Source organism: Bos grunniens, chromosome 23, assembly GCF_055505025.1.
Source record: "Bos grunniens cultivar Pamir isolate PY7600 chromosome 23, Bosgru_T2T1.0, whole genome shotgun sequence".
Lineage (NCBI taxonomy): Eukaryota > Metazoa > Chordata > Mammalia > Artiodactyla > Bovidae > Bos > Bos grunniens.
Window position 1 is genome coordinate 13,008,266 of NC_141187.1, and position 13,297 is coordinate 13,021,562.

Here is a 13,297-nt window from a genome sequence, read left to right on the forward strand (position 1 = left end):
AGACACTGGGAGCAGGTGCTTAAGAACAGTAGGCAAACCACATAGGCAATGAACGGGACTCTCAGGGGCCACGTTAGATATGGGGGCTCCGCACGGAGCTGGCTGGCTGGTCAAGGGGTCAGCCAAGGCTCCTGGGAGATAACACAGCCATTCTGTGCCACCCCACCCCAACCCTGTAAAGGCAGGGGCCAGGCAAGCCAGTTTTGCAAAGCATGTGCAGCAAGGCAGGGAAGCTGTACTGGGATTCCTGCTTCCACCTCAAGGAGGTGGGGCTGCTTCTCCCACTCATTTATCCTTTGGGATGACTCGTGGCTGACTTGTCATGAGGTCCGAGGGTTCCAGAGAGGAGGGGCAGCTGCCACCTCGTCCATCTGTGCTCAGCCGGGGTTGGCAGCCTAGCAATGCGAGTGTTCCCAGGCTGGCCACAGGGGGGCGAGGGAGAGCCAGTCCCTGGCGTTCAGACCATCTGGGCCATTCCTGGGCCGGGAAGAGCACTGGAATGGGAGTCTGGGTGGGGGCTGGGTGCGGGACCTCCCTGGGCCTCCTGCAGGCTGGCCATCGTGGGCAAGCCCCTTTCTCCCTCTGTGCCTGAGCAAACTCCAGAACGGGCGTGGTGGGACCTCTCTTGCCTGAAACCTGGATTGTCTCATTTGTCCTTTGTGTTTATGCCTCAAGTTTGATAAGTCAGGGAAGTTTTCCCAGCTGATTGATGTAGTTAATCACACTCCTAGCTTTGTTCCCCAGAAAGACTTAGAGGAACTGCTTTCCTTGAGATTATGTCTTACAAATCCATCAGGGGTGCAAATTGGGAATAAGAGAACACACAGTGCCAGGCAGACTGTGTGAAATGCTTTGCTTTCAGCCTCTCTGTGAATCCTCATAACCGCCCTTCACGCTGGACTTGAGAACGAGGGGTGTCTTCTCTGATGCTTTACTTTTGTAAAAGCGGTAACTTAACCTGCAGTAAAGCGCCCTCACCTTAACTGCACATACAGCTCAACAAATCTTTAGCTGTATGTACACCTGTGGAACCGTCACCCAGACCTAGATCCAGGCATTCACAGTGCCCCAGAAGCCTCCTCCATCCCATCCGTCAATAATCCCTACGGGTAACCTCTATTCTGATTGCAAAATAGTATTTTGTTCCCATTACCTAGATGGGGATACTGAGGCTCAGCAATGTAAAGTGACTTGCTCAAAGTCAAGTAGCTGCAAAGAGCACTATATATGTTTTTGAAGGGAGAGTGTGTTTGGAGAGCTTGAAAGAGAATGCGAGCATGCCAGAACCCAACTTAAACACCGTTCAGCGCTGTCCAGCAGGTTCCCATCCTCCTCCCATCCTCCCCGTGAAGTGGCAGCCGGCTTCAGGAAGGGAAGAACTTCGCCTCCACTGACAGAGGCCGCATCTTCGCTCACCCCTCCTTCTCATCCCCACTGGCTCCTGAGTGCCTCACCTTCCCTGGAGGGTCTGCCTGGGAGAACAGAACCGTGTCTCATCCAAAACAGCTTTAAGACTAAACCCTCTACTTGTGAAGTGATTGAGGCTTCATTCCAGGAGCAAAATCCAGCAATTTCCTATTAGAGGTTAGTAATCTCTCTCCACCTGGAATGCTGCAGACTGTCAGTAGGAAAACCGGCCCCCTACTAGATCCTCCCTGGGGTCCTGTCTGGGCTTGAGCTGCAAACTCTGCCCCTTCAGGAAGCGACCCCAGTCCTTCTGGGAGCCTCAGCCCAGAGGAGCATCTGAGAGGATGCTCCGGCCTCTACTGTTGTTGATATTTGCAAGCCCCTCCTGTGAAAGTCCCTGTGGGGCTGACTTAGAAATTTATTTTAATGCACATATTGTTTTAACCTTGACCTCAGAATTCTCCTTATCTCTGATCCCTTACATGCTCTCAGTTCAGTCGCTCAGTCGTGTCTGACTCTTTGCGACCCCATGAATTGCAGCACGCCAGGCCTCCCTGTCCATCACCAACTCCCGGAGTTCACCCAGACTCACGTCCATCGAGTCAGTGATGCCATCCAGCCATCTCATCCTCTGTCGTCCCCTTCTCCTCCTGCCCCCAATCCCTCCCAGCATCAGAGTCTTTTTCAATGAGTCAATTCTTTGCATGAGGTGGCCAAAGTACTGGAGTTTCAGCTTTAGCATCATTCCCTCCAAAGAAATCCCAGGGCTGATCTCCTTCAGAATGGACTGGTTGGATCTCCTTGCAGTCCAAGGGACTCTCAAGAGTCTTCTCCAACACCACAGTTCAAAAGCATCAATTCTTCGGCGCTCAGCTTTCTTCACAGTCCAACTCTCACATCCATACATGACCACTGGAAAAACCATAGCCTTGACTAGACGGATCTTTGTTGGCAAAGTAATGTCTCTGCTTTTGAATATGCTATCTAGGTTGGTCATAACTTTTCTTCCAAGGAGTAAGCATCTTCTAATCTCATGCCTGCAGTCACCATCTGCAGTGATTTTGGAGCCCCCAAAAATAAAGTCTGTCACTGTTTCCATTGTTTCCCCATCTATTTCCCATGAAGTGATGGGACCAGATATCATGATCTTCATTTTCTGAATGTTGAGTTTTAAGCCAACTTTTTCACTCTCCACTTTCACCTTCATCAAGAGGCTTTTAGTTCCTCTTCACTTTCTGCCATAAGGGTGGTGTCATCTGCATATCCGAGGTTATTGATATTTCTCCGGGCACATGCTCTACTCCCTCCTTAAAGTTTGGTGAACACCTTGCCCTGTCCTTCTGATTGTAAGAAGCAGCACAGTTCACGAAAAGGAATCCTGCGTCTGGTGTTTCACAGAAATGGACTTGAGTTTCAGCCCTGGAAACTTCTCCACTGTGTGACACTGGGTAGATTGCTTAACCTTTGTGTTGCAAAACTGCTGGTGTTACCTCTCTTCATTCATAATCACAAAATCTCCAGCTTTTATTTTTTTATTTTGAAATATTTATTTATTTGACTGCACAGGGTTGGGTCTTAGTTTTGGCAGGCACGCAGGATCTTTTTTTAGTTGAGGCATGCAAACTCTTAGTTGCTGCATGTGGGATCTAGTTTCCTGACCAGGGATTGAACTCAGGCCCCCTGCATTGGGAATGCAGAGTCTTAGCCACTGGACCACCAGGGACGTCTCTAGAACTTCCAACTGTTAGTTCAGCACCTGGCCATCCAGATGACACTTCTCAGCCTTCTTTGTATGCACGTAGGTGACCACATGACTAAGTTATGGCCAATGAGAAATAAACAGAAGTGTCATGTGACAGCTTTGAGGAACCTTCTTTAAAGTCAAACTTTGTTTGCCCTCTTCTTCATTCTCCCTTGTCCATCTTCTAGCTGGAACAAAGAAGTGATGGCTGGAGCTCTAGCCACCATTTTGTACCCTGATAACAAGGGCCACACTAGGAGTGGTGGAGAAGCAAACCCTGAGGACTGTGTGCAGAAGAGCTGCCATTCCAGCCTGGACAGCTCACCTATGGACTTTCATATAAGCTGGAAAAAAAGCTTCTCTCTTGGGGTCTTTGTTATGTAACCTAGTCCTAACTAACATACCTGCTAAGTTTCAGTTTCCTGAGCTGTAAATGAAGATAACAGTTTCTACCTTGAAGATTACTCTGAGGAAGATCAAGGAGGGTAATACAGAAAAAGAGCCTAGTATAGCATAGAAATACTAATTTAATAAAATATACAGTATAAATAGCATATGTAGGATACATAGTATAATAGTAAAAATACACTAAAACGTCCGTCCACACCCTCCACTCTGATGTCTGTACTTACTCAGTACAGTCTGAGCATCCCCTGTGTATCCGACACTGCTCTGGGCACTGGAGATTCAGAAATGAAAGCTGCAGTCCCCTCAGGGGACTCCCAGGTCATGAGAAGTCAGATGGATTAACAGACAGTGTGGCCTGTGCTCAGCTGGTAGAATTGTCACCGAGGTGCAGAAGAGAAGCATTGGATGGAGGAGGAGAGCAGACTGAGAAGGGGTGGGGCCGGTGGGGGAGGCTTTCTGGAGGAGGTGATCCTAGAGCTGAACCTCAAAACTGGAGGAGTCATCAGCCCAAAGGAAGGTCTTCTGGGAGAGGATGCCAAGTGTGCACAAGCGTGGAGGCGTGGCTGCATGAGTCATATTTATGGAACTTCGGGAAGTCATTAGGACTGGAGCCTGAGTGGGAGGAAGCAGCTGCAAGAGAGGAAGGCCTTGACTGCTGTAAGCGTCTATCTTTTGGCCCCAGGGGCTCGAGTACCTGCATGACCTTGATTAATGACAGGAGACTGAAACTGGAAGTGGGAGGATATCTGTAAACACACACACGCAAAATAAGATTATACGTGTATAGGAGACTGTGTTTGTTAGCACTCTAGTTATAAGCAACAGAAACTACTTGAAGGAAGGAAGGTGGGATTTATTATTATAGAGACAGAGGCGTGTCTTGTGGAAGCCACTGTTACCATCACAGTTGGGTCCCAGCGTAATGAGGTCTCTGCCCCAAAGGAGCTTAGATTACAGCACCAGCCTCAAGTTGGTTCTGACTCAGGCTCCCTAGAGCTCTCCTTTTCTTCATTTCAAATGCCCAGACAGAGCCTCTGATTGTCAGAGCTCAGGGCAGCTACCATCCCTGATCCAATCTGAAGGGTCAGTGGACAGGGCCATAGTCAACTAACTTGGCCCCTGGAGACCTTGCCTGTGACAAGAGGGAGGAGGGGACAGCCCCACAGGAGTGGTTGAGATGAGAAGGAGGAATCTCAGAGACTAAGATGAGCTCAAGGCGTCCTCATTCTCAATTCAATGTCTTACAACAAATAATAATGGTATAATGATACTCTGTGGCATAATAATGCTGCTAATAGTAGAATAATAATGAAAAGGATAGGAACCAGGATATACTGAAGACTTATTCTGTTGCTGGGTGCTATTCTAAGCATTTAAAGTATATTAATTCATTCATTCTTCAAAACAGTAGGTGCTATCATCATGCCCATTTTTTAAAGACTTTTTATTTTATATTGGAGTATAGCTGATTAACAATGTTGTGGTTGTTCCAGGTGGATAGCAAATGGACTCAGCCATACACATACATGTATCCATTCTCCCCAAAACTCCCCTCCCATCCAGGCTGCCACATAACATTGAGCAGAGTTTTCTGTACTATACAGAAGGTCTTGTTGGTAATCCATTTTAAATATAGCATCACACCCATTATACAGATGAGGACACTGAGGTGCAGAGAGCTTTTTTTAAGCCTGCACATTTATAAGCAAGGATTTGCATCCTGGCAGTATGGTGTCAGATTATGCTTTTGTAATCATGGTGGTGTACCTTCTCATCCCTATAACACAGAAGATTCTACTGTGTGTCACAAAGTGTGTGTTTGAGCCCCTTCCCCACATGTGTGTGCACACACGGCACCACTTAGGTGTGTACCATTCTCTATTTGGCTCCCATCCCACAAAGTGCCTGGAATAAAATGCCTCACTCTGGCTGCTTGTGGTCTATATCCCCCTTATACTGGGGCCAAGTGTCCCCAGGCCAAATTTTCCCAAACCTTCGTGCTTTCTCTTCTCTCTGCTATCAGAACTCTTCCCGTGAAAGCATTTGCAACTCATTCTCACAAACACATAAGTGACTGAGAAGAGCGTAAAACACCACCCTATACCGAACAGTCCTTAAAAGCCAGCCCTATGGATGCTTAGACTGGACCACACTCTCTTGCTCTAACATCATCCACAGCTCTCCATTTATTGCAGAACAACACCCAAACACTAGCATTCAAAGCACTGAATCCAAACCATCTGTTCAGCCTTATCTCCTACCGCATACAACCAATGTGTCCATTTTTAAAACATACATAGTTCAAATAAACAGAACTACTTGTCCAGTGTAGCAAGGAAGTGCAGAAGAGAGAGAACTTTGGGAGTTTTTGGAGGAAAAGTGTCCCCATAGATGGAGAGTGGTGCTGAGAAGTGTTGGCAGAGGGTGGGCTTGGTGAGAAGAACGTGGGCTATGAGAAAGATGGGGAGGTGGAGACAAAGGAGGCTTATCTTTCTCTCCACATGTCCTGCACTCCAAGGCTGGAAACTAGACGTGATGATGATGATAATGATGATGATGAAAGTAAGAGAGCTCCTGTTTATATTCAGTGAAACATCCAGACTCTGTTCTGAGCATGTAGGTATATTGATGCATTTGATCCGCTCCATAACACTATCAAGTAAGCTGCTATTGTCATTTTACAGATGAGGAAACTGAGATCCATGTGGGTAATATATTCAACTCCTCTGGCTCCTCCGATCAGCTCTGGTCTCTGTTAGAGCCCCATTTGACTCTCCCCCTCTCCCAACTCATCTCTTTCTGTCCTTCCTCAGTCAACGATTGCTGTCTGGGCCTCTCCCTCTTCCTCCTGTTCCTGGCTTCTTTCTGTGTCTGTATGCCGGCCCTCCCCTCATCTGTTTCGTTCGTACACACTCTTCCTGCTCCAATCATTCATCATCCATCAAAAACTAAAAGGGAAACAGGCGCTGTGACCAAGCTCTGCGCCATCGATAACGTGCTGATGCCTCACCCTGCCGGAAGCACAGAGATGCCTGGGGCTGGAAGGGTCAGGGTAGGAGGGCAGGGTCCAGGTGGGCCGAGGGGATCTTCCTTCACCCTGTTGGCCCTGAATGGGCTTTGGTGTGAAAGAGACGTGGATTTACCCTCAGCTCTCCAGGAAAGTTCTGGAAAACCATCTGGATCTGGATTCCTTACAGTCCAGCTCTGTTTCTGGATGTCTTCCTGACTGTGGCAGGGGGACACAGGGTCCGTCAAGTTCCAGGTCCAGGCCTTCTCAGGGTGAGAGCTGGGAGGCGGGGACAGCCCAGCAGGGCTGCAGCAGGAGGGAGCAGGCAGGCAGAGGCTGGAGGAGTCCTGAGTCTGATACAGAGAGAGATTCCACGGGGGAGCTGGAGGAGTCACTGAGGGCGGGCGGCTTCATTGCTTCCCACTGCACTTTAGACCCACTCCTTTCCATCCGTCTTCTGAAGGGCCGGGCATGTGTGTCTATCAATGACGGGGGACTGAAATAGCTCTTCTATACGCCTGGAAGAGCCGAGGCCGTACTTGGAAGTCACTGCTGTGCTGATGGACTGATGTGAAGGTGTGTGGATTGCTCACCCTTCTGTCTTGTCAGTGGATTTTTTTTATCACCCTGCATTAGGGTCTCCTAGAATAGTCAAGGGCTTCCCAGGTGGTGCTAGTGGTAAAGAACCTGCCTCCCAATGCAGGAGATGTAAGAGACTCGAGTTCGATCCCTGGGTTGGGAAGATCCCCTGGAGGAGGGCATGGCAACCCACTCTAGTATTCTTGCCTGGAGAATCCCATGGACAGAGGAGCCTGGTGGGCTACAGTCCACGGAGTCACAAAGAGTTGGACCCGACGGAAGTGACTTAGTGTGCACGTACACACACACACACACACACACACACAAACACACACATACCATGGTCAAATTAGAGAAAAACTTCAAATCAGCCCAAAGACTTGGCACACGTGCAACCAGGTCCAGATCCCCAGGCCTTGGTAAATTAATGGGTCCAGCAGCCATGGGTGAAATAAACATCCTACAGACATGAAGCTGGCTGGTGGCCATCTTCCAGATAAGGAATGTACTTTTGAACTGTGCCTTTTACTGACTGTCAAAGATTGGAAATTCTGACAGGAACAGACTGTGGCACAAAGTAGAAATGTAGCAAACACGTATGCAGAAATCAGATTTTGATGAAATCCAAGGGTAGGGGATGGGATTTTAATTCTTTTTGTGGTAATAACTACAGTAGGAAGTGGGGAGTCTTCCAGGCTTCTAGACTTATGGGCTCAGGATTTGTCCTGTGATTCTAATTCATTTTCTTTGATTTCCTCTGTGTAAGCTGGAATGCTCTGGGAGGACTTCTTTAGGACCACATGAAAGCTTTAAGAGATCTATAAATAGAGTTAAAAATCCCAGATTGTTTTCCCACAGCTGGCTAAGTGAGGTGGCAGGACCAGAGTAGAGGGGACTTGTCCCTCCTCCCCAACCGCCCGCTCCCCACCCCAGGCATGTTCACTGCCATTGCCTTTGCTATTAGGACTTCTGAACCCTGGAGGTTAAAGCTCCTCTCCCTTCCCAGCTCCCACGGAGCATGGCATGACTTGGGGGTGTGGGGGAGGGGGTGTTGGTGGGGGTGGGAGAGCTTTCCACCAGCCCCCAAATTGCCCCCTCCTGGGCCCCTTACCCCATGGGCAGTTAAGTACTAGGAAGAAATTGAAGAATTCTAACAGCCCAGTCTTTAAAAAGTGTTGGGGGCCTACTTCTTTCTGTTTTGGTTTTTTTTTTTAGGTTATTGGGGTATAAAGTACAATATCCTCCCCCCACCCACATTTTCCCAGCTTTATTGTGCTATTATTGACATATAACCTATACAAGTTTAAAGTGTACAATGTGATGATTTGAAATGTAAAAATATTGGGAAATGATTTCCACAATGAAAAGTGAAAGTGTTAGTCACTCAGTCGGGTCCGACTCTTTGTGACTCCGTGGACTATGTAGCCCACCAGGCTCCTCTGTCTATGGGATTCTCCAGGCAAGAATGCTGGAGTGGGTTTCCATTTCCTTCTCCAGGGGATCTTCCTGATCCAGGGATCGAACCTGATCCCTGCATTGCAGGCAGATTCTTTCCTGTCTGAGCCACCAGGGAAGTTTCCACAATAGTGTTAGTTAACACCTCTATCCCCTCAATAATGAGAATTTTTCACGGTGATAAAATTTAAGTTCTACTCTTTTACCAAATTTCAAGTATATAATACAGTATTATTAATTATTGTCACTATGTTTCACATTAGATTCCCAGAATTTGTTCATTTTATAGGTAGAAGTTTATATCCTTTGATAAATATTTCCCCATTTCTCCCACTCCCCAGCCTCTAGCAACCACATTTTGTTCTTTATTTCTATGAGTTTCTATGAGTTTGGGAATCCTGTCAGTAAGAAATTGCTTCCTTCATGGGAAATCCCAAATTTATTGAGAAGTCCTTCACTTGGGGCATCTCCACCAATGGAGAAATTTTGGAGAGAAATTGGTACTCAAGGAAAACCCCTTTGTTGGTTTCTTGGTGGGTAGTCCTTGAGGCTGGGCTAGGTAAACTGGGGACTGGAGTGTGAGGCCGTGGAGAGAGGCTTCTGGATGGACGAGGTCAGGGTTCCTGGTGTTCAGTCCAAAGGCTGGAAGGTCATTTACCACTTCCAGTACAATGTTAATACGCTTTAAGAAACTGAATGGGGAAGCAGGATAGATCAACTCGGTGGAGACTGAAAAGACTCCATAGGACTTTTTTTTTTTTTTTAGGAGCAAATGACTTTACTTATTTCTTTGCTTATTCAGTTCAGTTCAGTTCAGTCACTCAGTCGTGTCCGACTCTTTGAGACCCCGTGAATCGCAGCACGCCAGGCCTCCCTGTCCATCACCAACTCCCGGAGTTCACTCAGACTCACGTCCATAGAGTCGGTGATGCCATCCAGCCGTCTCATCCTCTGTCGTCCCCTTCTCCTCCTGCCCCCAATCCCTCCCAGCATCAGGGTCTTTTCCAATGAGTCAACTCTTCGCATGAGGTGGCCAAAGTACTGGAGTTTCAGCTTTAGCATCAGTCCTTCCAAAAAACACCCAGGACTGATCTCCTTTAGGATAGACTGGTTGGATCTCCTTGCAGTCCAAGGGACTCTCAAGAGTCTTCTCTAACACCACAGTTCAAAAGCATCAATTCTTCAGCACTCAGCTTTCTTCACAGTCCAACTCTCACATCCATACATGACCACAGGAAAAAACCATAGCCTTGACTAGACGGACCTTTGTTGGCAAAGTAATGTCTCTGCTTTTTAATATGCTGTCTAGGTTGGTCATAACTTTCCTTCCAAGGAGTAAGCGTCTTTTAATTTCATGGCTGCAGTCACCATCTGCAGTGATTTTGGAGCCCCCAAAAAATAAAGTCTGACACTGTTTCCACATCCATTTCCCATAAAGTGATGGGACCAGATGTCATGATCTTCGTTTTCTGAATGTTAAGCTTTAAGCCAACTTTTTCACTCTCCTCTTTCACCTTCATCAAGAGGGTTTTTAGTTCCTCTTCACTTTCTGCCATAAGGGTGGTATCATCTGCATATCTGAGGTTATTGATATTTCTCCCAGCAATCTTGATTCCAGCTTGTGCTTCTTCCAGCCCAGCGTTTCTCATGATGTACTCTGCATAGAAGTTAAATAAACAGGGTGACAATATACAGCCTTGACGTACTCCTTTTCCTATTTGGAAGCAGTCTGTTGTTCCATGTCCAGTTCTAACTGTTGCTTCCTGACCTGCATATAGGTTTCTCAAGAGGCAGATCAGGTGGTCTGGTATTCCCATCTCTTGAAGAATTTTCTGCAGTTTATTGTGATCCACACAGTCAAAGGCTTTGGTATAGTCAATAAAGCAGAAATAGATGTTCTTCTGGGACTCTCTTGCTTTTTCGATGATCCAGCGGTTGGCAATTTGATCTCTGGTTCCTCTTCCTTTTCTAAAACCAGCTTGAACATCTGGAAGTTCACGTATTGCTGAAGTCTGGCTCGGAGAATTTTGAGTATTACTTTACTAGCGTGTGAAAGTGAAGTCGCTCAGTCGTGTCCAACTCTTTGTGACCCACGGACTGTAGCCCACCAAGCTCCTCCGTCCATGGGATTCTCCAGGCAAGAATACTGGAGTGGGTTGCCATTTCCTTCTCCAGCGTGTGAGATGAGTGCAATTGTGTAGTAGTTTGAGCATTCTTGGGCATTGCCTTTCTTTGGGATTGGAATGAAAACTGACCTTTTCCAGTCCTGTGGCCACTGCTGAGTTTTCCAAATTTGCTGGCATATTGAGTTCAACGGTTTCACAGCATCATCTTTCAGGATTTGAAATAGCTCAACTGGAATTCCATCACCTCCACTAGCTTTGTTCATAGTGATGCTTCCTAAGGCCCACTTGACTTTACATTCCAGGATGTCTGGCTCTAGGTGAGTGATCACGCCATCATGATTATCTGGGTCATGAAGCTCTTTTTGCTTATTAGGCTTATTATTTGCAGCACTTGGGATCTTTAATTGCAGCATTCGAACTCTTAGTGGGATCTAGTTCCCTGACCAGGGATCCAACCCAGGTCCCCAAATTCGGGAGCTAGAGGGTCTTAGCCACTGGACCACCAGGGAAGTCCCGACATCACAGAATTGTGTAGCCCCTCTCCCTCACACTTCCCCCTTCCTCTAGTCCCCCCACTCCCCTCCTTGAGACATTTTTGATTATCACAGCTGGGAGAGTGGCAGCTGCTGGCATCTGGTGGGTAGACACAGGACAAACCCCCACAAATGAATGATCGGTCTTAGAATGTCAACAGTGCTGAGGTTAAGAAACCCCAGTCTAGAGCAACAGGGCCCAGGCTGTGGAGGGGTGAGTAGACCCGGGGATCAAGTCCTGGTGAGGAGGCCATTTGTGGCTCTTAGCTTGATGGGCAAAGAAAAAGCCATTCCACTCTATTCCAAAGATCCAAAAGTTAGAGAGGGTGATGAGGGGCCTTCCAGAACAGGGAGGATGTAGGGGGGACTTGGGTAAGGGGGACACAAAGCTGGTCGCACTGCTGTTGTCTGGGCTTCTCTCCCCACGGCTGATCTCAGGGGCGGCATTACTGGAGCCCGTTACAACCCTAACCAGAGACAAATACAGTAGCATTAATTTAATTTTATTTACATTTCAGAGTCATTTAGAGGGAATACACTGAACTGAAGTTGATTGAAAGTGTCCTACAGGATAAGCCCTGAGCTTCCTCAGGCTGCCAGACCTTGATGAATGATGGCAGCGGGTTCTGCCCAGAGCACGGCCCCCCTGGAAGGCTGGGCAGGAGATGGGAGCAAGCAGCGAGGGGCAGCTCCCTCCCTGGAAGCCAGAGGACCCTGTCCCCGCCCCCTTTTCTGCCATCAGCCAACTCCTTAAACAGTTTGCCCTTTCTCCTCTCCAGCTCTCCTACGAAGGCCTAGGGTACATTCCTCCCGCAAATCCATCCTTTAATTCAGTTCAACTACAGCAAGCGTTAATTGATCTCTGACACTTGGCTAAATTCTAGGGATCAGAGATGAACAAGTCACCTTGTGGACGTTGGAGTCAGGGCTCAATTTCCAGTTTTATTTCCATTAAGAGCTTTTTGATCAGGGCAAGTTATTTATCCTCTGCGGGTCTCAATTTCTTCATCTTTAAAATGAGACTAAAGCAGGAAAAACCAAAGCGCTATTTAAGAGAAAGCCGATACAGTCTCTTCTACTTCCTGAATAGGAGGTTCTTTCATTCAGGAAAACACTTTGATGAGTCTCCATAGGTGATTTTTTTTTTTTTTTCCATAGGTGATTTTGGCAGGAAAGAGTGGGTGCTCGGCCTGGCCTGTAGGCTAACGAAACTGTTTTGCATAACAACATGGGGCAGGGGACAGACAATCACATGATGAAGGGACCTGGGAGAACCCACCCAATGACAGAGGGTGGCCAGTGCACTTCTAGGGCTCGTGACACCTACCAGGGAACTTCAGGTTGTTTTCTATCCTGTGTTATAGTTCTCCCAATTGACTCCAAATCTTCAGTAAAAATCAACATCATCATGATGTGTTAGTGGCACTTCGAGGGGATGAAGAAAGACAAGACGGGTGATGTCCAGTGTGGAGCAGAGTGTTGCAATAAGAAGATAGTGGCCGAGGAGCCCAGGGTCAACATTAAGGGCCACATGAGAGTAGAAATGGAGGGTGACACCCACGGAGTGTGCACTCTAGGTGGTATTGTTCTAGGAACAGGCAACACTCCTCTACGGTGACAAGTCAGAATGGCGGTTAGGAGGTTTTGTTAGTGGTGGTGTTAGGTTTTGTGGGGGACTGGCTAGGATGGGCCTTCTGGGGTACCGGAGATGTTCACTTGATCTGGATGGTGGTTATGCCAGGGTATACATGTGTGTGAGGGGATGTCAATCAAACTGGTCATTTAGGGTTTGTGTACTTTTTTATATGTACATTACACCTCAATAAAAATGAACAAACACTAGAGAACCACCAGACTAACAAGTTACAGAGTTGTGCAATCCTCAATACAGCCTTTCTGCTCATTGGCTTTCATTCCTACCCAGTCTCTGGCAACCACAAATCTACTTTCTTCCTCTATGGATTTGCCTTTTCTGGGCATTTCATATTAATGGAATCATGAATATGTAGACTTCTGCATTTTTCCCTGACCGTAATGTTTT